Source organism: Bos taurus, chromosome 27, assembly GCF_002263795.3.
Source record: "Bos taurus isolate L1 Dominette 01449 registration number 42190680 breed Hereford chromosome 27, ARS-UCD2.0, whole genome shotgun sequence".
Taxonomy (NCBI): Eukaryota; Metazoa; Chordata; class Mammalia; order Artiodactyla; family Bovidae; genus Bos; species Bos taurus.
The window spans coordinates 24,038,805-24,063,538 of record NC_037354.1 but is presented as its reverse complement, the minus strand read 5'-3'; the positions used below and the strand labels follow the sequence as shown (position 1 = coordinate 24,063,538).

Sequence of the window (24,734 nt, the reverse complement as noted above, 5' to 3'; positions counted from 1 at the left end):
GACCCCACAGACCATGGTCTGCCAGGCTCCTCTGTCCATGGGATTTCCCGGGCAAGAATACTGGAGTGGGTTGCCATGCCCTCCTCCAGGGGTTCTTCCTGACCCAGGGATTGAACCTGGGACTCCTGCATCTCCTGCACTGCAGGCGAATTCTTTATCACTGAGCCACCAGGGAAGCCATGTATTAGGACCTAATCTTAATTACTAATTTAGTCTAAATTTTAAAAAAAAGTTTTAACCCCACAAGAGAGTTCCAAAATTATCATCAAGGAAAAATAAAAACCACTTTAAAATTCACCTTCCATCTTCCCCAGAATATCTAATCTTTGGCAACTGCATATACACACGTAAGTGCGCACATAAGCATGCGTGCACACGCGTGCAAGCACACACACACAATGAATCTACATCTCCATTTTTCCTAGAGTCGACATTCAGATAAACTCAAGATCACCATTAACAATAGGTAGATGTAATCAAGACGTTTACCCAGGGGGTTGACATTTGACTGTACCTAACAACTGCTAAGTCGCTTCAGTCATGTCTGACTCTGTGTGACCCCATGGACGGCAGCCCACTGGGGTTACCCCGGTCCCTGGGATTCTCCAGGCAAGAACACTGGAGTGGGTTGCCATTTCCTTCTCCAATGCATGGAAGTGAAAAGTGAAAGTGAAGTTGCTCAGTCGTGTCTGACTCTTAGTGACCCCATGGACTGCAGCCTACCAAGCTCCTCCGTCCATGGGATTCTCCAGGCAAGAGTACTGGAGTGGGGTGCCATTGCCTTCTCCAAGCAGAACATAAATACAACAAGTAATCTAAGCACAGTACAAGATGGGGCACATATGGCTGCGTCTTTAACATAGCCATGAGCAGCTTTCTGGTATGGAAACAGTGTGGTAATTGTGACTTCTATATTTAAAACAACTGGACTTAAACTGCGGCACCCGAGTATTTAAAATAATATTAAAGGAAAGAAACAAGAGGGCCTTTCATATGTTAATACTACTTCTCACATACTTGATTAGTGTTAATAACAGCAGGGAGGCACAATCCATAAAATCCATGAGGACAGACTGTGGCTACAAATAGAAATATGCTTTGCTATGAAACTGCATATCATCCCCTTCTCTTTAAAAAAATATATAGAAGAATGTAACAGTGAAAATTGTATCACTCAGAGAAAATCACTATTATCATTTTGGTATACTTACACAGTATTTTTCCTGTACACATATGTGAACATATGATTTACCTAACCTAAAATCTATTCAAAATGCTTTTTAACTTAACATTTTATTGTATTTCCAGGTCATTAAAATTATCTTCAAAATCATGTCTCTGTATTTTTCTACATGCTAAATGTTCTAGTTTTTATATGACACATTTTCTGTTGTTTGAACTTCTTTTTTACTCTTTATTTTCCTACCATGAAAATAAGGTCACTTTCCCACTCCATATCTATTTGAGGCTGAAAACAAACAATAGATTAAAAAAATCAGACTTGAGATTCTGTGTCTTTTTTTAAAAGTGCTTCTTTGAAAAAGAATTACATAGTAGCATTGCTGCTGGGCTGCTAAGTCGCTTCAGTCGTGTCTGACTCTGTGTGACCCCACAGACGGCAGCCCATCAGACTCCCCCGTCCCTGGGATTCTCCAGGCAAAAACGCTGGAGTGGGTTGCCATTTCCTTCTCCAATGCGTGAAAGTGAAGTCGCTCAGTTGTGTCCGACTCTAGCGACCCCATGAACTGCAGCCTACCAGGCTCCTCCGTCCATAGGGTTTTCTAGGCAAAAGTACTGGAGTGGGTTGCCATCGCCTTCTCCGTAGTAGCACTACAAAAAAAAAAAATGATAAAATAAACTAGGAGACATGTGTCACTTACTGTTCCAGTGAAAGACTGATTCCCAAAAATGACAGGATCACAAGCAAAAGATGTTAAAAAGCAACATAGCAGAAATGAAAAGAAAGGGGATGCAGAAACAATGCTCACACAATTACAGAGATGGAGAGGAAGCAGGGAAATGACCCAGAGGGTGGAGGATGACACAGTTTCCAGCAGGGCAGAAAACACAAGGCTATTTTACTTCCTCAGCAAATGTTTTGAACTATACGGAAGGTGAAGGGGCTGATGCTGGTGAGAACAGTGAACTGTTCGTACATAGAAGAACTTCTGCCATAAAGAATGTTCTTGATAATGCTACTGGGATTACAAAAAATTCACCTGTCACCATGCTGACAAAGAAAACAGGATGCATTTAGAGAGAGACGATCCATGGATTTGCCGTAATGGAACAATAGCCAATAGCTTAAGCGACAGTGGGTTGTGATGAGTGTTTGTCGTTATTTTATTCAATACTTTGCAATATAGAAACATATCAAGTCACTTACATGTAAAAAATAGATGCATATGTTCATTCAACAAAAACTCTGAACACCTCCCCGCATACAGCTCTGGGCTACATATTGAGGCTGAGTCGGCCAAATTCCCGCAAGGAGAGAGATTAGACACGTGAACTTTCATGACAGTCTGTACCTATCCTCCCTGGGACCGGTTTCAGTTTGGATGACATATTTCATTTTTGGTATCTGTGATTATTTGATTAATGTTTGTCATCTCACCTTTGTATTATGAGGGTAGGAATTTTATCTGTTTTGCTCACCACTGTTTTCCTAGCATAGTGCCTGGCACATAATAGATGTTCAATGAATATTTGTTGAAAAAAAAATGAACAAATACTGTCAAAAGTTGGTGATAAGTGTTATAGGAGGTACATAGATAAAGACCACTAAAGTCTCAGGACAGGGTGATTAGTTCCAGATAAAAGCTAAAAGTTTTCAAAGAAGAGATGGTTTTGAAAGTCAGGACATGGAATTAAACAATATAATCACATAGGTGAGAAGGAATAGGACATAAACAAGTAAAGTAGAAACAGTTAGAAGGGAGGGAAGTAGGTAAATACAAGTATTGCAAAGATTGATGGTAGATGGTGGCTGCCAGTGGGATACGGAGGGCCAGGAGAAGCAGAGTTTGTGAAACCAGGGGAGTGGGAGGATGGGATTGATAGAGAAATGCAAAGAGAAGCTGGATGAGGTCATGGAGGGCACAGGACCTCAGATTCAAATGTACTGCGGTCACTCTGCAGGGGATGTCAAGCAAGCTGCTGGCAATATGGGTTGGGAGGTTTATGCAAAGACCAGCTCTTGAGACACCTTCACAGAGATTCTGCTTGCAGTCATCAAAATGGATGAGGCTGTCCAGGGAAAGAAGATAGAGAAAAGCAGAGAACCAGGACAGGTGCTTGAGAAAGACTGAGATTTTTGGTAGTGTTATTTTTTACATAGTTCAGGAAAAGGGAGAGGCCCATAAAACCCATATATATATGCAGTTTTGTCTCCCGCTGCCCTTTTAGACACGACTGAAGCGACTTAGCAGCAGCAGCAAGGAACATGGGCGGAGGAGCCTGGTAGGCTGCAGTCCACGGGGTCGCTAAGAGTCAGACACAACTGAGCGGCTTCACTTTCACTTTTCATTTTCATGCATTGGAGAAGGAAATGGCAACCCACTCCAGTGTTCTTGCCTGGAGAATCCCAGGGACGGTGGAGGTCTATGGGGTCGCACAGAGTCAGACACGACTGAAGCAACTTAGCAGCAGTAGCAGCAGCAAGGAATACCCCAGTATCCAGTATGGAGCCCTTGTCCAAGGACACAATGCAGCTCTAACTCTACTGAATGGAAACAAAAATGAGCAGTGGCACTTCTGTGGGCTGGCATTCTGGGCAAGAAGAACATGTACCATCAGACTCATGATTCTTCCCCTTTTAAATGCCAAACGGAGTTTATATAAAAAGGAAATGTCAATTTGATTACCCTTGGGCATTAAGACAGAGATGCCCAAGCAAAGTTTCCCAATATAGTAAGTCACTAGAAAACTATTCCAGAATCACAAACTGTATCTGCTGAGCTCCTCTTGGTACTGCCTTAAATAACATCATCGAGGTGTTATATGAGAGGTGTAGTTGGGTCCCCACAGAAAACCGTGCCTGGAAATACAACTCAACTCATCTCTGTCCCATGGGGTCAGGAGTGTCATACTCAAACACGAGGAGGGGCAGAACAGTTACTCAACATGTTATTTTTCCAATATCGGGTAGCCGCATTTTTAAGTCAGGCCTCTGAAGATTAAGTTGTTGGACCAGGCGAAGGACCTGATAGAAAGTAGCTAGCCCTACTGTTACAGAAGCGGAGGACTGGGGAGGGAGGAATCTGTGTCCAACTTGCCGCAGAAACTTTCAACCTAAGTTCCATCCCTTCTTCTGACTGACGCTACTTGGATGGGTCTAGTCCGAAGGCCATGTGAGTGAAAAGATCTGGAGAGAGCGAGCAGCGGCACCTGGGACTGAATCCCTCTGATCTCCGGTTTTGCCAGATACCCAATGGGGACCTTTCGGTGGCAGAAGGTGGTTGCCAGGATCAAATGAGAAAAGACGCGCTGAAACGTCACGCTGCTGTCACCCAGGTACGGCGTTGCTGCGCTCCAGGTGTGCTCGCCTCGGCCTGGCCTCCCCACGGAGGACGGGCCGCGCCGGGAGACACCGACGAGAAGAGGCAGGAAGGTCACCCCGATCTCCCGGCCAGGCGGCGCGGCAGAGCCTCACTTCCCGGGCGCGTTCGGGCGGGGCGTTCCCAGGGGACCGGGCCGAGAGGCGGCACTCCCCGGGCTCCGCTCTGCGCCCGCCGCCGCCCTCCCGGCCCGGAGGCGCCGCTGACCCGGGTCCCCAGGCCGCCGGAGCTCGCGCGCCGCCCGGAGAGGTGAGGGCGGGTCGGGGAGGCGGGGACAGAGGTGGGGGCGGGGAGCCGCGTTGATCGTCCGGAGGCCCGCGAGCCCCGGGAAGCCCGCACCCGGGCCGCGGCTGGGGGAGGCGTTGGCGGGGCGACGGCCCCGGGGCTCTGCCCCAGGCCTCCGGGGGCCGCGCCGCAACTTCTCTTTGGAAGCCCCGGGCGCGCGCGGGCGCGCGATGCCACTCGGCCACGCGCGTCCCCGGAGCCCGGCTCCCGCGCGCCCTCCGTCTATTTTGTTTTCCCCCCATCGCGTTCATTCTCACACTCTAAAGTAGGTCACCGGGTGGAAGTTACACCCGGCGCAGCCCCTGGCTTTGATGCAAAGGCAGCTTTTCCGCCTCGGCTCCGGGGAAGGGCGGGGGGTGCGAGAATGCATTGGAACTACTCGGTTTCGTAGTGCTGCCCGCCCCCATACCTCGCGGCCAGGACCAGCGACCGTGGCGTTGACCGTGGTCCGCAGAGGTGGGAGGCGAGGAGCCTCCCTTCCACCCTAGTTGGGCCGGCCCCGCTCCTGCCCTCCCCGCCTGGATCCGGAGGAGGGGGCGCGACAGGTCGCCTCCCGCGCTCTAGGGCGCCCGCGTCCCGGGTCTGACCGCCTGGGGTGAGTGCCTGCTCTTCCGCTGTCATTCCAGTCGCCGAGGGTGACCTGCTTACCTTGAAAACTTAGACGTGATCCGAACAGCGAAGCCTGACGTGCAGGAAGGGACTGCGGGGATGGGCTTCGGATGTGACAGCGGATAAATCAGAACCCGGAGCTGCAGGAGACCTGTTTCGTATCTAAAGGTGAAAAGTAATTTGTGTTTTCCTGGAGTACATGTGTATCTTTCCCTTTGGAAGCTATCACTTGGGAATTGATTTTTAACTAGCTGGAGGCAATAAACGAACATAACTTGAGGCCAGAAAGTTTGTCAGGGAATATTTTTTAGTTGATCTGGAAAAACTTATTGAAATAGTCCAAGCTGATGTCAAAAATACAGTTTAAGAAAGAATATCAAAACGGGATTGGCAGAATTTGTGTAGTATTTGCTCTAAATGTCCTTACATATTATTTGAGTTCTTCGTGATAAACATTCTAAGCGTGCGATGCATAGAAACAGGGTACGGTTGTGAACTACAGCACAGATGAATCTTTATATTGGTATGTCTGCATGCATTTAAATGTACACGGAGTATTTCCTGGGGGCGAAAAGCTAGAACACAGCTATGTCATTTGAGTTTAAGGTTACTGGCAATAATACAGGTTAACAGTTGGCTTTTAACTCCTTGTTTAAGGAGCTGAAGTACTATTATTCATGTGACTCATTAGCACAGCGAATCCTTGACATTTCTGACTGATGACCGGTTAATCTGTCTTGAAGTTTAGGAAGGAACAATTGTAGGTTTTTCTGTCCTGATGCCCGGCCGGAAACGCAGTATGAAGGAGTCTCCAGGGATGGTGAGGGCTGCTCTAGAGTAGCTCAGAGGGAAAGATCATTTGAAGAGAATGAAAGCGACTCCCTGGTGGCCCCTGATTGCCCATAACTTCTTTTAAAGTGGACCTTGACAGGTTGGAAAGGATCTCCTCACCAAGGAAACTGCTCCAGAGAACTGCTTTCTTAATGCATTCGGTCAGGTTTGAGAGGCGGGTTCTCTATAGACCCTTCTCTTAGTCCAAAAGAAATCCTTTTTCTAGGAAGATTCAATTAATGAAATGATGTTCTTTGGAAATACTTTGTCCTTTTGTGTGTCTGTCTTCGTATAGCAAAAGCATCAAGGTTTTAATAAGATTTTACTTACTGGAGGGATGGGAAATGAAAAACGCTATGTTCTCATGGTTAACTCTGCCTTAAAGCAGAGGGGCAGTGGTGGGGGGAGGGGTGCTTTCCCAATACATCTTAACCCTCTGTGTACCTATATCTTCTAAAGCCAAATCCTAAGGGGATTAACAGGACTGTAAAGAAGGTATTAATACTTTCAGTATTTCTGATAGGTGGATACGGGGATATTTATATGCATTCCACTTGTAAAGAATTCACATGCGCCTTTAGAGAACGTGTGTCCAGAATCTGAGACACATTATGATGGACAATTATCAGCACTACCTCGAGGAAGGCAGAGGGCCAGACAAGCTTGGCAATAAACAGGACCTCCGTGCTGAGGAAGAAATGCAACTAAATCCTGTGTTTACTGCATGTTGATGTTCCGATTCGTATTTTAAATGGGAGCTGAATCAGCTCTCACTGTGATTTAGCCCTTCTATGAAGTATCGTTGCGATTAAGCTGTCAGCACTTGCCTGTGCAGTCTTATGCTTTTAAGCGTAGATAAATTAGGACGCGTTCTGAGGAGAGTGGCAGGAAGGGATGAAGACTGTGTGGTGATTTACTTAAAGACAGAAGGAACTAAATATGGAGGCTGATTCTGGTGCAGCTTGGTTGGTGGTCAGGCTGGAAGTGTGGGTGTGCTAATCGACCCACCGAACGTCCCTTCGCCTGTGTGATTCTCCTTTCTTGATGTCATCAGACAGCCTGAACCTCTAGCTAAGAAGTGTCCTAGAGGAGTTGCACCATTCACTTTGGGTACTCACTTTCCAAACAGAGAAACACTTGGAGTTTGAGCTCCATCACCTGGACTGAATTGCCACATTTCCTCATCTGTGAAATGGGAATAATATTTCGTAACTAAGGTGGTGCGTGCATGCATGCTAAGTTGCTTCAGTGGTGTCTGCCTCTTTGCAACCCTATGGACTGTAGCCCATCAAGCTCCTCTGTCTGTGGGATTCTCCAGGCAAGAATACTGGAGTGGGTTGCCATGCCCTCTCCTGGGGATCCTCCCGACCCAGGGATCAAACCTGCATCTCTTATGTCTCCTGCAATGGCAGGTGGGTTCTTTAGCACTAGCGCTACCTGGGAAGCCCAACTAAGGTGGTAGTCGGGAGCAAATGGAATAACTGGTGTAAAATGCACATTGTGAGCTGTCTTACAAGAAAGAGAAATGGGTTAAATCTCATCTCCTAGGGCTGCAGAGGGGTTGCTGTGTAATTGATGGTAGAACTCAATATTTGGGTGACTCATTCTCCTGTCCTGGTTAACTTATTATACTTTTGTACAATACACTACAGGGTACAATAGACTCTTAGTAATCAGTGTTTGGGGGAGAATTAGAGGCTTATACTGTCAAGTCTGTATCTCCTCCCCCATGGACAGACCACCGGCTTATCTAGCTGAACGAAGTTATGTGTGGTGGTTCTGAGAGGTAATGATGAGATAGCAGGGAGAGGAAGGAGATGAAATTCTAAAATCAAATTTAAATCTTTTATAAACTAGCTTCTGTTAATGCCATTAAAGTGTGGTTCTCATAAAACGATAAGAGTCCATAGTTTTCCCCTGGGCAGGTACATACTTAGAAATGGAGTAGTTGGGGCTGAAGCAGCAATATGACTCATGCAGGGTTTTATTTGTTGAGCATCCCTAAGTCACCTGAGACACCATGCTAAAGCCTTCAGGATGCAAGAAAAGCAGATGTAACCCCTCCTGGAAGCATGGCTGCTGGTACTACACAGGTAAACCTATCGTTATACCTGTGCTGAGTGCTATGCAGGAAACACGTCAAGGGAGGAGACAGGGAATTTGACCCGTAGAGGGAGGGAGGTCAGGAACGTGTGCTTTAGGAAGTGATATTGGGGTTGGGAAGGATTAAAGCCCAGTGAACAACACCTGCAGAGACTCTGTGCGCTTCCTGTGTGCAGGTTTCCTGATGAGGAGAGAGCGAGCAGCAGAGATAACAGATATCTTTGCCGAGGGGGGGCAGTGGTGTGGGAGCGGGGCTTGAACAGCAAGCTGGGCTGGGAGACACGCTTGCTTTTCTTTTACATTAAGAATTACATCTCCATAGAATCTTAATTGTTTTGTGTAAACAGCTTAGGATTTGTTTTTCTTACAGATCACTCTACTGAATTATAAAAAACATATTGACAATCTTTTTTTTTTAAGCTGCCCAGAGCCTAAGCCAATATTTACCATAATTGACTAGTTTTGTCAACTCTTTGCATTATTAACTGTCTGACTTTAAAGCCATCTGGATTCATTTCCTTTTTAAAAATCTAATAGATTTTTGTTTAGAATACATATTTTGTATATTTTCAGCTGCATGCATTCGGGCTCAGTCATGTCCAACTCCTTGCAATTCCATGGACTCTAATTTCCAGCTACTAGACTTCTTTTTATCTATCTATCAAGAGAAAGAACACTATGTATAGATGGACTTGCCAGGTGGCGCTAGTGGTAAAGAAGCTGCCTGCCAGGGCAGGAGATTTGAGATATGGTTTCTATCCCTGGATCTGGAAGATCCCCTGGAAGAGGACACGGTAACCCACTCCAATATTCTTGCCTGGAGAATATATGGACAGAGGAGCCCAGCGGGCTTCAGTCCATGGCGTCACAAAGAGCTGGACACGACTGAAGTGACTTAGCACGCACACGTGTATAGGATAGCTGGAAATAAACAAAATATATGTATTTATCCAGTTTGAATCTACCTATTCAAGAGCTGATGGATTCACTTGATTTCTCCTGTGGAAAGCGCCCCTGCATCTGCATCTGAGACCCCGTGAGCCCAGCTCTGTGACACTAACAGGTCGGACTGGGCAGTGCCACCCAGGCCAGGTCACGTGAGGAAGCTGGCAGAGAACTGTCACCAGTGCCTGGTTTTATTTGGTTTTTTATTTCCTCTTCTCTTCTCTCTTCCCTTCTTTTTCCTTCCTCTCTCCCCTCTTGTTATTTTTCCTTTCATGTTTTTCTTTTTTCCTTTTTCTCCAAAATGTCTCATGACTATTTCTAAGCCTTTATGCTGTGGCCTCATCCTTGGGCCCTAAGAGTGGTGCCCAGATTTGGGGAGTTCTTGGTGGCAGGGCCTGTGACTTCTCCCTGGTCCTTAAGGAGTCACTGTGGAGGTCATTTTCCCTTTCGTGGTTCTCTCCAGGCTTTACCTGCTGTCCTGGGCACCGAAGGCTGTCCTCTTTCCTTTCTCTTGTTTTAATGTCATGGTGCAGATAAGAGAAACTATCCCAGCTATTTTAAGCAGAAAGGGGTTTAATATGGGAAGTAGGTGCTCACAGGAAGGCTGGAAGGAAAGGCTGCTGCTGCTTAGAGAGGAGAGGCTGCAGGCTGGACTGGAGGGGTGAGCCCCAGAGAGCTCCACGGAACTGGTGTCCTAGGGTTGCTGCCATCATCGCCCAAGTCCGGAGGCTGGAAATTGGAGCTGCTGCCTGAGCTGCTGACATCAGAGCTCACTCTCTGAGCTGTGTTCAGTGATCAGAGAAGCTGCTACAAAGCACCACTCCACGCAGGAAGCTAGTAACAGAACCTGGTTACCAAGGACAGAAACAGAACATCTTCCTTAGACACCGTCTACCTCGCTTCTCATCCAGGTCCTCTCACTTGGCAGAACCTAAGCTGTGCCCAGAACCCTGGCTGCAAGGGACTCTGGGAAATGTAGCTGATGGTTCTCCAGCCTAGAGACAGAGGAAGGCACACCTGGAGGAGACCAGAATGGATGCTGTGTGACACTCCATTTCCAAAGCTTACTGGAAACAGATTTCATCAGAGACTTAGCTAGAATATTTCATTCAAAGCAGAGAGATGATATATTGTAAGAATCAAAAAAGGATCCAGTTGCTAACCAATTTGCATTTCAAGCAGATGGATGTTACAGTCATTACAGATGAAATTGCTAGAAAAAGCATCAAGCAAATAAATCACTAAAATTCCTAAGGACCTACCCCTTTCTGTGGTGGTTCTATTTGAATATGAAATAATCTTCTTTTCTTTCTGTTTTTTAATTGAGGTAAAATATCAAGAAAATGATTTTTAAAAGCTCCTCCCCACTCAAGTTCCAGAAAGCCTATCTACTTAATGAATAGCAATACAAAGGAGGAACTAGGGTTTGATCAGGGATATAATAGCTTCTGGAAGACTGGTTCTTTCATTAAATGAATTATCTGTGTGGCTGTGTTTCTATTGAATCTTTCTTTGCTCTGGAACTTTAATTTTTTTTTTCCTTAGAGGATTAAATAGAGAAATGTCCTGTTAATTGGAGATTAAAATAAGAGTATGCTTGAATTCACTCTAATTACTTATTTCATACTCTAAGTCTTGTCAGATTTTTTTTTGAGTTATTAAAGTAAATATGATTGAAAGTGAAAGTCACTCAATCATGTCCAACTCTTTGTGACCCCATGAACTTATATACAGTCCATGGAATTCTCCAGGCAAGAATACTGGAGTGGGTAGCCTTTCCCTTCTTCAGGGAATCTTCCCAACCCAGGGATCAAACCCAGGTCTCCCACATTGCTGGAAGATTCTTTACCAGCTGAGCCACAAGGAAAGCCCAAGAATACTGGAGTGGGTAGCCTATCCCTTCTCCAACAGATCTTCCCAACCCAGGAATTGAACTGGGGCCTCCTGCATTGCAGGCAGATTCTTCATCAACTGAGCTATCAGGGAAACCCTGTTGAAGATCAAATATGATTCGGTCTTTATAATTCCTAAGTAACACATTATCATTTATTTGTACTCAGAAATTATATTATCACATCTAGGAATTAAGTCTTGATTATTGAATGAAATCATTTTATATTTGCTTCTGATATTTGAACCTTAAAATTAGAGAAGAGTAGCTGAGGGAGATGGAGTTACTTAGTGAATTTGTTAGTCTAATACATATATAATTTCTAATTGATTTTCATGTCTCAAAAGGTGAGAGTTCATTCAGAGATCTGCTCTGGTAGGTAATGAAAGAATTTAAATGCAGAATTATAAACGCTGCCTGGGATAAACCACACTATCATATTATACATCCAGTGGTGACAGCAAGAGTTTAGCCACTTGACCCCACGTCACCATAAATAAACACATCAAAATAAAAACAGTACTCTTTCTCTGTAAATGCAGCTTCAGGACAAATGCATTCTCTTCCACAGTGAGCCCCCATCTAAGCCCATTTAGAGTATATTCTCAGGGAGGAGCTGGTTGAATCTAACCTTAATCGGATTCACTGTGAGGAACAGTAAGTGGTATTCACCTTTGTAAGTTACAGTAACACACAAATGACCTAATTCCAGCTTTCCCCCACCCTCCTCTTTTTCTCTCTCATTCCTATTTGAGTAAATATTCAAGAGAAAAACCTGGTTTTTTCCTCCCTCTGGGCTATAAGCATGATGAGTTCTTGTCTAGCTATATGGAGCTTAAAGATTAAGTTGTAGGACACAACTCTGTTGTTTTTTTTTTTTAAGATTGAAAATCAAAATGGTCTTTTGATTTGCCAAGTGTATTATAGAGCAGAAGAACATCCAAGTCTTAAATCACTGGTTAGATCACTGACGTGCCAAACTGAATCAGGGATGTGGGAAGAGAGACCACGGGGTTGTGATACATTTTTTAAGGCAAAATTTATATGACACACCCACAACTAACATCATACTAAACATTGAAAACGGAAGGCTGTCCCTCTGAGATCAGGAACAAGGATGCACACTCTCACCACACTTATTCAACATGGTATTGAAGAGAATTAGGCAAGAAAAATAAATAAAAAGCATCCAAATTGAAAAGGAAGAACTGTCACTATTTGAAGATGACATGATTTTATATATAGAAAATCCTAATGACCCCACCACAAACTATTAGAAATAATAAACTATTAGAAGTAAAGCCTCAGGGTGCAAAGTCAATACATAAAATTGGATTTTGCATTTCTATACACTAGTAACAAACTAATATTAGTATTATGTGCTGCCAAAGTGCACACTAACAACACACTAGCAGAAAGAGAAATTGAGAAAACAATCCCATTTATAGTCACAACAAAAAGAATAATATCATCTAGGAATAAATTTAATCAAGGAAGTGAAAGACTTGTACCCTGAAAACTATAAGACATTACTGAAAGAAATCAAAAGAAGACAAAAAAACCCTGAAAGATATTAGATGCTCATGGATTGGAAGAATTAAAATTGTTAAAATTTACATATTATCTAAAACAATCTACAGGTTAAGTTCAATACCTATCAAAATTTCAACATTTTTCATAGAAATAGAACCAAAACCCCTTAAATGTATTTAGAGCCACAAAAGATCCCAAATAAGCAATCCTGAGAAGAAAAGAGTAAAGCTGGGTTTGATTTTAAATTATACTATAAAATTATACTGCCTGACTTTAAATTATACTATAGAAACATAGTAGTAAAAACAGCATGGTATTGGCAGAAAAATAGACACACAGATCAATGGAACAGAATTGAGAGCCCAGAAAGAAACCTACACACATATGGACAATTAATTTATGGCAAAAGAGCAAAGAACATACAAGGAGAAAGGATAGTCTCTTCAATAAATGTTCTTGGAAAAACCGGACAGCCACATGCAAAAGAATGAAATCATACTAGTCTTAAACCATACACAAATAGAAACTCAAATTGGATTAAAGACTTGATGTAAGACCTGAAACCATACACCTACTAGAAGAAAACACAGGCAGTATTCTCTTTGCAGTTGGTCTTAGTAATGTCTTTCTGGACATGTCTCCTCAGGCAAGGGGAACAAAATCAGCCATGAAACAAATGGGACGACATGAAACTAAGAAGCCTCTTCCCAGCAGAAGGAACCAGTAACAAAATGAAAAGACAGCCTAACAAGTGGGAGAAGATATTTGCATATCGTGTATCAAGTAAGGGGTTAATATCTAAACAAAATACCAAAAACTTCTACAACTCAACAATAAAAAGCCAGACAACCCAATTAAAACACAGGCAGAGGAGCTGAATAGACATTCTCCCAGAGAAGACATGCAGATGGCCAAGAGGCACATGACAATATATTTAATATCACAAATTATCAGGGAAATGCAAATCAAAGCCACAATGAGGTATCACCTCATGGCGATTAGAATGCTGCTGCTAAGTCGCTTCAGTCGTGTCCGACTCTGTGAGACCCCATAGACGGCAGCCCACCAGGCTCCCCCATCCCTGGGATTCTCCAGGCAAGAACACTGCCATTTCCTTCTCCAATGCATGAAAATGAAAAGTGAAAGTGAAGTTGCTCAGTCATGTCCGACTCTAGCGACCCCATGGACTGCAGCCTACCAGGCTCCTCCGTCCATGGGATTTTCCAGGCAAGAGTACTGGAGTGGGGTGCCATTGCCTTCTCCGGGCCATTAGAATGGCTATTACCAAAAACACAAGAAATAGCAAGTGTTGGAAAGGCTGTGGAGAAAACGAAGCCCACATATACTGTTGGTGGGAATGTAAACCAGTGCAATCACTTACAGAAAACAATATGAAGATCCTTCAAAAAATTAAGAATAGAACTACCATATGATCCAGTAATTCCGCTCCTGGATATTTATTTAAGGAAACAAAAACACTAATTATAAAAGATATATACACCATCACGTTCATTGTACTACTTACAACGGCTAATACATGGAAACAAAGGCCCACTCTGTCTATGGATGGATGGACAAAGAAGATGTGGTTTATGTACACAACGGAATATCGCTTAGCCATAAAAAGATGCAATCTTCCATTTACTACAACACTGACCTTGAACATATTATGGTAAGTGGAATAAGTCAGATGGAGAAAGACAAATACCATGTATTTTCACTCTTACGTGGAATATAGAACAAAACAAAATAAACGAACAAACCAAAATTTAAAAACCACAAACAAACATACAGGTACAGAGAGCAGAGAAGTGGTTATGGAGTGGGTGATGGGAAACTAAACTTTTAGCGGTGAGCACACTGCAGTGTAGACAGAAGTCAAAATATAATGCTGCACACGTGCAATGTATATAATGTTACAAACCAGGATTACCTCAATTAAAAAAAAAAAGAGGCTTTTAGTGTTTAAAGAAGTAAAGAGTTCGTGAGAATGGAGGGCTGCTTTTGGTACTTCAGTCATTGTTCGGCAAGTAATCAGTAATTTTTTTTAAATGTGAAGAGGGCCATCAAGGAAAGGGGAACCTCATTCTGATCAACGATTTCAGTCCTATGACCACACGAAATTGAATTCAATTCCAAGAATTGGCTTGGAAGCAGATTTTACCCCAGAACCTCTAGCTGACAGCTCACCCTGGCTGATTATCTTGGTCTCAGTGTTAACCATAGTCGGAGAGGAAAACTCAGCCATGTTGTGCCAAACATCTAACCAACAGAGTTATGAGCAAATAAATAAGTGTTGTTTTAAATTAAAAAATAAAAATACTGGAGACTGTAGCGTTCTCTGGGACACCGTGTTTATAATTAGAGTGATTCTAGAAAATGCAGGCATGTTCTAAATGTTAAGATGTTTTAAAATGAAGATGGCAATACAATGATTTATGCGATCACAAAATAGAACCAGGGTGATCATGTGACTTACTGTTCAACCTGGGGCACTTCTGAGAGCAAAGAGCGGGGGCACTGCGGGCAGATGGTATTATATTGTGCTTCATTTTATTCCACTTTGTGGATTTTGTCTTGCCTACAAATTGAAGGTTGGAAGTAGCCCTGCATCGAGCAAGTCTATCAGTGCCATTTATTTCTCCAACACCATGTGTTCACCTTGTGTCACTTTTTGGTAATTCTCACACTATTTCACACTTTTTCATTGTTATTATATTTGCTATGTTGATCTGTGATCAGTGATCTTTGATGTTAACTACTGCAAAAAGATTAAGACTCACTGAACGCTGAGATGACAGTTGGCATTTTTAGCAATAAAGTATTTTTTAATTAAGGTACATACATTTTTGATACATAATGCTGTCGCACACTTATAGACTACAGTATATTACAAACATAACTTTTATTGTAACAGGAACCAAAATTTCACGTTCTTCACTTTATTGCCATATTTGCTTTACTGCGGTGGTCTGGAACCGAACCCACAGTATTTTCAAGGTCTGCCTGTATTAATGAGTGCCCTGGGGAAAAGAAGCGTGGGTGGGGACTGCCCCAGCAAGCCTGCACTTAAGATCTCACCCAAGATTAAGTGTTGTGTAGCATTATTGCATTAATTGTAATAGTGACTTTCATGAAACTTACCATTTTAACCATTTTTAAGTTTGTAATTCAGTGGCATTAAGTATGTTCATATTGCTGTGCAATCATCATCGTTCATCTCCAGAATGTTTATCATCTTACAAAGCTGAAACTACACCTATTAAACAGCAACTCCCCATTTACCTCTCCTCCCAGCTCCTGGCAACCACTGTTTCTACTTCCTGTTTCTATGAGTTTGACTACTCTGCTGCTGCTGCTGCTGCTAAGTCGCTTCAGTCGTATCCGACTCTGTGCAACCCCATAGACGGCAGCCCACCAGGCTCCCCTGTCCCTGGGATTCTCCAGGCAAGAACACTGGAGTGGGTTGCCATTTCCTTCTCCAATGCAGGAAAGGTAAAAGTGAAAGTGAAGTCGCTCAGTCGTGTCCGACCCTTAGTGACCCCATGGACTGCAGCCCACCAGGCTCCTCCATCCATGGGATTTTCCAGGCAAGAGTACTGGAGTGGGGTGCCATCGACTACTCTAGGTACCTTATATTAGTGGGATCACACAGTATTTGTCCTTGTGTGACTGCCTTATTTCACTTAGCAAAATATACATTGATGCTGTGGCATATATCAGAGTTATACTTCTATTTAAGGCTGAATAGTATGTTTCTATGGGTTTCCCTGTGGCTCGGTGGTACAGAATCTGCCTACCAATGCAGGAGATGCGTGTTCGATTCCTGGGTTGGAAGATCCCCTGGAGGAGGAGATGGCAACCCACTCCAGTATTCTTGCCTGGAGAATCCCACAGACAGGAGTCTGGAGGTCCATGGGGTGGCAATAGAGTTGGACACGGCTGAGCGACTAAACAACACAAGTATTCTTCTGTATGTATATACACATTATGTTAATTCATTCATGTCTAAGTGGATACTTGAGTCGCTTCCACCTTTGGCAGCTGTGAATAATGCTGCTATGGACATGTGTGTGCAAATCTCTCCACAAGCCCTTGCTTCCAGTTCTTTGGGGTATATATCCACCATATCGATTTTTAAATGAAGTTAAAAATGGAAGGGGAAAAGAACATTATTTCCCGTCAGGATGTTTTTCATTATACTTCTCCAGCATCACACTTTGTTGGGCGGAAGTCCAGCACTGTCTCTGCAGAATTCATCAGAGAAAGGAATCTGGGATCATCTAAACAAGCTGCCTGCTGATAAAAGCACCCAGGGTCTCGAATTCCATCCTCACACAAGGAAGCTAGCTCTTCTGTTACAACTGTCATAATACGCTGACCACAGATGTTTTTAAGAGAAAAGGCGTGGCATCTAGAATGGAGTCAGGGAACAGCCTCCAGCAGCACAAAGAACCAGGGGATCGACAGCATGAGATCAAACAGAACTAGTCCACGTGACCAAAAACATAACACAGGGGACATGAACTTCCTGGAAACAGGCAACAAACCAACAGCCACCTGTTGGCTTGGAAGGTGAGATGAAACGAGACAGGTAGCAGAATGTGGTCCTTCTACATAAAGAGAAAAATATGCTTCCTTTGGCTGTGGAAGTAGGTAATAATGTCAAGTTAGGGGGCTTGAGATGGACATGTACACATTGCTTTATTTAAAATGTATAACCAACAAGGTCCCACTGTATAGCACATGGAATTCTGCTCAATGTTATGTGGCAGCCTGGATGGGAGGGGCGTTTGGGGGTCAAGGGACACATGTAAATGTAAGGCTGCATTCCTTCACTGCTCACCTGAAACCATCACAACATTATTAATCAGCCATGTGCTGTGCTTAGTCGCTCAGTCGTGTCCAACTCTTTGAGACCCCATGGACTGTAGCCCACCAGTGCTCCTCTACCCATGGGGATTCTCCAGCCAAGAATACTAGCCAAGTGGGTAACCTATCCCTACTCCAGGGGATCTTCCCAACCCAGAAATGGAACCAGGATCTCCTGCATTGCAGGCAGATTCTTTACCAGCTGAGCTCCCAGGGAAGCCCTGATTCATCACCTATACCCCAATACAAAATAAGAAAGTTAAAAACAAAAAACAAAAAAAAAACCCCGATGCATCTGATCTCAACTTATTAGTCCCTTTACGGAAATTGTTGTTATTTACTCGCTCAGTCATGTCTTGACTCTTTTGAGACCCCATGGACTGTAGCCCGCCAGGCTCCTTTGTCTTGGGGGTTCTCCATATAAGAATCCTGGAGTAGGTTGCCATTTCCTCCTCCAGGGGATATTCCTGACCCAGGGATCAAACCCGCGTCTCCTGCACTGGCAGGGAGATTCTTTACCGTCTGAGCCACCAGGGAAGACCTTTATGGAAATAGAAGCATTAAAATATGACCCTTCATTTGAAATTTTTTAACTTGGTTTCCATTGGGGGTTTATAGATCTGGACAGTAATACTGACATGTCTGGAACAAACAAGAAATTGCCACATTTGCTGGGTGGAAATTGCTCCCTCTCTTGAAGTCTCATTGGCAGATACCAGCCTTCTGTGGACTCAACCAAGAAATCTCATTCATCTGTAATAGCAGACTTGAAGAAACTTAATAAACTTTTGGTGATCAGTAGTAACTGAGCTTCAGAAAATACATCTACAGAAGTTACCTTCCAGCCAGAGATGATAGCTGAGAGCCCAACAGGTGTTAAGGAGCATTGAGAAAAGAAGACTCAAAGTGAATATCTCATGGGCACCAAAAATGAACAGCATCCACAAGTCGGCTTGCATTAGACCGCACTTGTATTGCTGAGTACCAAAAAATTATCAGGCAAATCCACACAAAAACCTGCACACACGTTTTATAACGCAAACATCCCAAATTCACAAATAATCCACAAGTCCTCCAATAGGTGGATGGATAAACTGTTCATACAGTGCTATACTAGTCATAGTTGCTGCTGTCGTGTTTTTTTTTTTTTTTGGCTGCATCATGCACAACTTCCCTGACCAGGAATCAAACCCACACTCCTTCCATTGGTGGTGTGGAGTCTTAACCACTGGGCCACCAGGGAAGTCCTGGAATATTATTCCATGATGAAGATATCTATGGAGCTACAGAAAGACATGGAGAAGGAACTTTAAGTGCATAATTGCTAAGTCAATAAACCAGGCTGAAAAGGCTAAATTCTATATATAATCCCAATTTTTTGACATCTGGGAACAACTACAAAGACAGTAAAAAGATCAGGGGTTTTTGGTGGGGAAAAAGAGGTGAATTAAGTGGACACAGAGGCAGTGAAACTATTCTGCATGGTGTGTGGGTAACTGTGGATACATGACATTTGCATGTGGCAAAACCCACAGTACACAATACTACAAACTGTGAAGTCTACTACCTACTATGGACACTTACTAATAATAATGCATCACGATTTGCTCATCAGTTGTAGCCAAAGTTCCACACCAATGCATTCTGTTAATTTTTAAATTACCTAAATATTTAAAAAATGTACTAATAGGTACTTCATGTGCTAGAGAAATGTAGACAATGTTACCTTCAGTAGGCCAGGTAATGGCATGTCAGGGAACATGGCTCAATTGAGGGAAATTAATAAATGAGAGCATTGCTGTCATTCCAGGCCCAGCTGAAACCTTTTACAAGCGGCACTCACCTTAGGCACTGACATTTCACCCAAGCTCTTAGGAGATGAGGAGGATGTACTCAGTGAGACTTCTGAGCAAACTACTTCTTGCCATCCAGTTGAATATGGGTTAAAGACTAGGACCAGAGCCCAGAGAATCCACTGACAGACAGGCCTGAAACCAGAGAAAAGGTTGCTTTTGAAGCTGTTAAGGCCATTCATCATCAAGGCCCTCCAACCTTCTACCATTAATTTTTCCTCCTGCAGACACTGCCTGGATTCTCCAGGCTGGCTTTCCTTTGCAGGAAGCTCTTGAGGCTTTGCATCTAGTTGGCAGAAATGCAGACCTACCTTTTCTTGTTTCGCGAGCCAAGAATGTTATATTCCCACATGACCATGAAAAATTGGGCCAGACAATCCGCCATTCCCTTAAAAAAGCTACACAGACACACGTGCACATTCCTATGTATGCAGGAGATGTTTAAACCTCCAAGTGGAATGTTCAGCCAGATATTTTTAAAGTCATTTATGTTAGGTAATCTGTCTATTTTACTTGTTAAACTTTAGGCCTTTTGAGATGCAGTGGAAGTATGCGCATACAGGAGATGTTTATTCTCATTAGGATGATTATATTTTGGATATGTTGATGGTTTTATGTATAACATACCACTTTAGGATGACAGCGAATGTTCAGAAAGCAGAAGTTACTAGGAATCCCACTGTAAGTGCTGTTAAAAACAGAAAACTGCATTGTAGGCAAGCTACGCCCTGTGGACTCAACTGTCAAGTTACAAACTTTTAACCAATAGTTTGGTGCTCTGAATGATTCCCAGGGTTTTGTGTATTATGATTTGTCCATTAAAAAAAGGACATTGAAGGATAATGGAATAATTTTTAAAATGAAGGAAAACTATGTATTTCGACACAGAAAATTTTCTTACAGGTAATAGTAATCATTAAAGCATTTATTCAGGTTATTGGATACTTTGTGTATCAATTACTTTAGTTAAAGCTGTGACTACTTTAGTTAGACCTTGGATTTGTTTATTTAAACTAGACCACAGTGTGGCAGGGTAGACCCCTGCACTTGCAGACTTAGTACAGGAAGATTTTAGTCATTCAGAAACATAATTGTATAGTTTTCTTTTATTTACACATTGGCTCTCAAGTATTTATAACGGTGTGCATTCTCACTGTGACCCAGAGCTTAAATAAACTTCACTCCACAGCTGACATTTCCCTCGCCTGACCATGCCAGCATCATGGTCTTCCCTCAACATCCTTACATCCTGCAGCCATTTCCTTTCAAGTCTTCCTTAGCATCCTGAACCCTTTACTTGAGCAGCACTGAACTGAGGCTTCATGTTGGAAAGATGACCAGTGGCTTCAGAAAGAATATATTCTAGTCCACATACTAACAGTGAGTTCCCGAAGTCCCAGCAAAATGACCATCCTATGGAACTCAACCATAGTTTCTCTCCAGGATGGTGTTTCTCTGAAACTGAGCGATGGAAACAGGTGGCAGGATGACCCAAGAGACCTTGGTGATGGAGTGTGTCACACAGCAGCCAGGCTGCGATGGGTTGAGAGGAGACTGGAGGACAAGCAGACAGGTGGGATTCATGGACCCCTCTTGAAAAGGAAGGAGGAAGACGAGGGTAAAGCTTGAGAGCAGAGGCAGGGCCTGGCAGGGCTTGCCTTGTGTGTGGCTTTGTGTTTCTGTTTAAGCAGAGGGGGCTCCGTGTGTCTGCTGGCTGAGGAGAGGAGGCCATGGGCAAAAGCCAAAGGCCGGGACAGAAAGAGTGGTGAATGAGGCTGATGTCCCCGTAAAGACGGGATCCATGGAGGAGAGAGGCCAGCCTTGGTGAGGAGTCTGAGGATTCTGAAACAAAAGGGATGCATGAGACTGTGGAGCACAAAGAGGGAAATGGAAGAGGTCTGTCTGCATTTTCTTAGTGAAGTCGGGGCAGAGTTAGCCTGAAAAGGCACTGTTCTGTCAATATCCCTGACTGCCCAGGGAATTAAGATCCTGATGTAAACAATCAAAGTGAAAGCTTTGGTTTCATATCCATTTGCCCCCATCTGACCCTAGTTTTTTCGTGCATGAGCTGTGCAATGTTTCATTTTCTAACAGTTTAGGAGGCCATCAAACAAAGACCTGGTGAGGAAAGTACACTACTGCTTGGCCCTTCTAAGGAAAAGCCTACTTTTAAAAACTCAAGTCATTATTGTCCTTTTTGGGCTATTATTTAAAAACTATTTATCAAAAACATTGTATTTCATCTTTATTTTTCAATATTTCACATGTCCATGTCATTGGAATTGTACATCTTGGGGGGCTTCCCAGGTGGCTCAGTGGTAAAGAATCGACTGCAAAGCAGGAGCCGCAGGAGACGCGGGTTTGATCCCTGGGCCGGGAAGATGCCCTGGAGGAGGAAATGACCACCCATTCCAGTATTCGTGCCTGGAGAATCCCATGGACAGAGGAGCCTGGCAGGCTACAGTCCATGGGGTCACAGAGCTGGACACCACTGAGTACGAGTGAGTGAGTTCCCATTCATGACAGACACATCATCGCCTTTCCTGGTAAAATAAGTGTGCATGTCACAAAATAGTGTCTTAGCATGGGCTGGCATGACCAAGTACCACAGACAGGGTGGCTTAAACAATAGAAATGTGTTTTCCCACAAGGTTCCAGCTGGTCTGGTTTCTGGTGAGAGCTCCCTTCTTGCTGGCTTGCAGACAGCCTCCTTCTCCCTGTGTCATTATCCGACCTTCCTTCTGTGTGCACGTGGAGAGAGACCTCTCTGGTGTCTCTACCCTGCTGGATCAGGACCATACTCTTATGACTTAATTTCATCTTAATTACCCCCTGATAGGCCCCCTCCAAGGAGAAGGCAATGGCACCCCACTCTACTACTCTTGCCTGGAAAATCCCATGGACGGAGGAGCCTGGTAGGCTGCAGTCCATGGGGTCGCTAAGAGTCGGACATGACTGAGCGACTTCACTTTCACTTTTCTCTTTTCATGCACTGGAGAAGGAAATGGCAACCCACTCCAGTATTCTTGCCTGGAGAATCCCAGGGACGATGGAGCCTGGTGGGCTGCCATCTATGGGGTCGCACAGAGTCGGACACGACTGAAGCGACTTAGCATAGCATAGTATAGCATAGGCCCCCTCCAAATACAGCCACATGGAGAGTCAGAGCTTTAACATGTGAATCCTGCAGGAGACATGGACATTCCGTCCATGAAGATGGCACCCTGGATTCCATTAAGTGCTTACCACTATCACCAAGATATCTTGCCATCAGTGCTTTATGTTAAATCTTCTGTCTTACTTAATTTTTAATTTAGAATCAAATTGTATTTGTTTATTTTTTTAAAGTAAATTATGATGAAACTGTGAAGGGTACAAATGGTATTTATAGTTTTCAATTAGAAATAATAAACAGAGCTTCCTTATAAGCTTACTGCTGAAGAAACCAACATTGTCATAAAATGGAATATGAAAACTGAAAAAACTAAACTTTCCAAAACAGTCTGGTTTATTCTGGGCACAGACTTAATAACTCTTGCTGCTAGGAGAAGTACAATTTACTGCCATAGGAAAGCTGAAAATGTCAAACATATTGTTATAAAATACAATGCAAGCTGCCTGCAAATTAGACATTTTTTTCTTTTTTTTTCAACTGGCATATTTCCTCCTTCTGTGCAGCTTTTATAGCTGTGGCCCTCGCTTTGAATTGAATGCTTCAGTGTGTGATGTAAACATTCAAACCCCGTCACGCACTGGCTGGTTTTCAGAGGTGAGGGCTGCTGCACACAACAGAGGGCATTGCAAGGTCTGAGCTATTAAGAAGGAGCTCAGTAGAAATGAGACAGAACTAGCACTGACATGAACACACAGCCAGGAGCTGAGGTCAGCGAGCTCTGGGTAAAAAAAAACGAAGTTTGACAATCAGAGGACCGGCGCCCAAGGACTGAGCAGGAGGCAGTAAGCCTTTCTTAGCCCCCAGATCGTAACACAGAACCAACACAGTACAGATGTCATCAAACTGGCTCATCTAAAACACATGCCTCTAATGACCCAAATGTTTTTTTCTTCCTGTTTTAGGTAGGCTTCCAACAGGTTTAGTTGTTTGATCTCTCTTAAACGCCAAGCCAATGAAGAGCAGCAAATTAGAAAGGAGGAGAGAGAGAGTGAAAAGTGCCCACAGCAGTGCAGGGCAGAGAAACAGTCAAGATGCCACTCAGCATAAATGCAGAGGTTCTGTTAGCATTGCTGGATGCTGGAGGGCACTGCTGCTCTACTATGAACCTGAAAGGGAAAGTCGATCAGTCATCTCCGGCTCTCTGCGACCCCATGGACTGTATAGTCCATGGAATTCTCCAGGCCAGAATACTGGAGTGGGTAGCCTTTCTCTTCCCCAGGGGAATCTTCCCAACCCAGGGATCGAACCCAGATCTCCCGCATTGCAGGCGGATTCTTTACCAGTTAAGCCACAAGGGAAGCCCAAGAATTCTGGAGCGGGTAGCCTATCTCTTCTCCAGAGGATCTTCCCGACCCAGGAATCAAACCAAGGTCTCCTGCACTGCAGGCGGATTCTTTACAAATGCATTATGTAGTCTCTTTAGAAAGATATAATGGAATTCCCTGGTGGTCCAGTGGCTAGGACTCCATGCTTTCACTGCTGAGGGCATGGGCTCAATCCCTGGTCAGGGAACTAAATTGTGGGGAAGCTGTGGGGAATGGCCAAAAAGAAAAAAAACATAAAAAATACATGGCATATTAGAAATATTTCCCCAGAAGTGATTAAATAAACAATATCTTGGTAACAAAAAGGATCAACCTCAGATACTTCTAATTTTCAACTATATGACCCAGGTTTTTTTTTTTTTTTTTTTTTATTAAAATTGGTCTAAATTTTGAGTTCAGTTCAGTTCAGTTTCTCAGTTGTGTCCGACTCTTTGAGACCTCATGGACTGCAGCACGCCAGGCTTCCCTTGTCCATCACCAACTCCCAGAGCTTACTCAAACTCATGTCCATCAAGTCGGTGATGCTATCCAACCATCTCATCCTCTGTCGTCCCCTTCTCCTCCTGCCTTCAATCTTTCCCAGCATTAGGGTCTTTTCCAATGAGTCAGTTCTTTGCATCAGGTAGCCAAAGTATTGGAGCTTCTGCATCAGTCCTTCCAATGAATATTCAGGACTGATTTCCTTTAGGATGGACTGGCTGGATCTCCTTGCAGTCCAAGGGACTCTCAAGAGTCTTTTCCATCACCACAGTT

The 24,734-nt window shown here is 43.7% G+C and overlaps 1 protein-coding gene across 3 annotated transcripts in view; it reads left to right on the top strand.

Annotated features, from left to right (window-relative positions):
• Positions 1-4,147: 4,147 nt before the first annotated feature.
• TRMT9B (tRNA methyltransferase 9B (putative)) overlaps positions 4,148-24,734 on the top strand; it is a 74,131-nt gene continuing 53,544 nt past the window's right edge. The window contains exons 1-2 of one of the 3 annotated variants that reach the window (XM_059882185.1): positions 4,148-4,808; positions 5,471-5,621. The gene's annotated coding sequence lies outside the window, so the exon portion shown is untranslated. Of the gene's footprint in view, positions 4,809-4,843; positions 5,110-5,428; positions 5,622-24,734 lie in introns of those variants that run through there. The other 2 variants (XM_059882186.1, NM_001076832.1) reach the window with 2 other exon arrangements.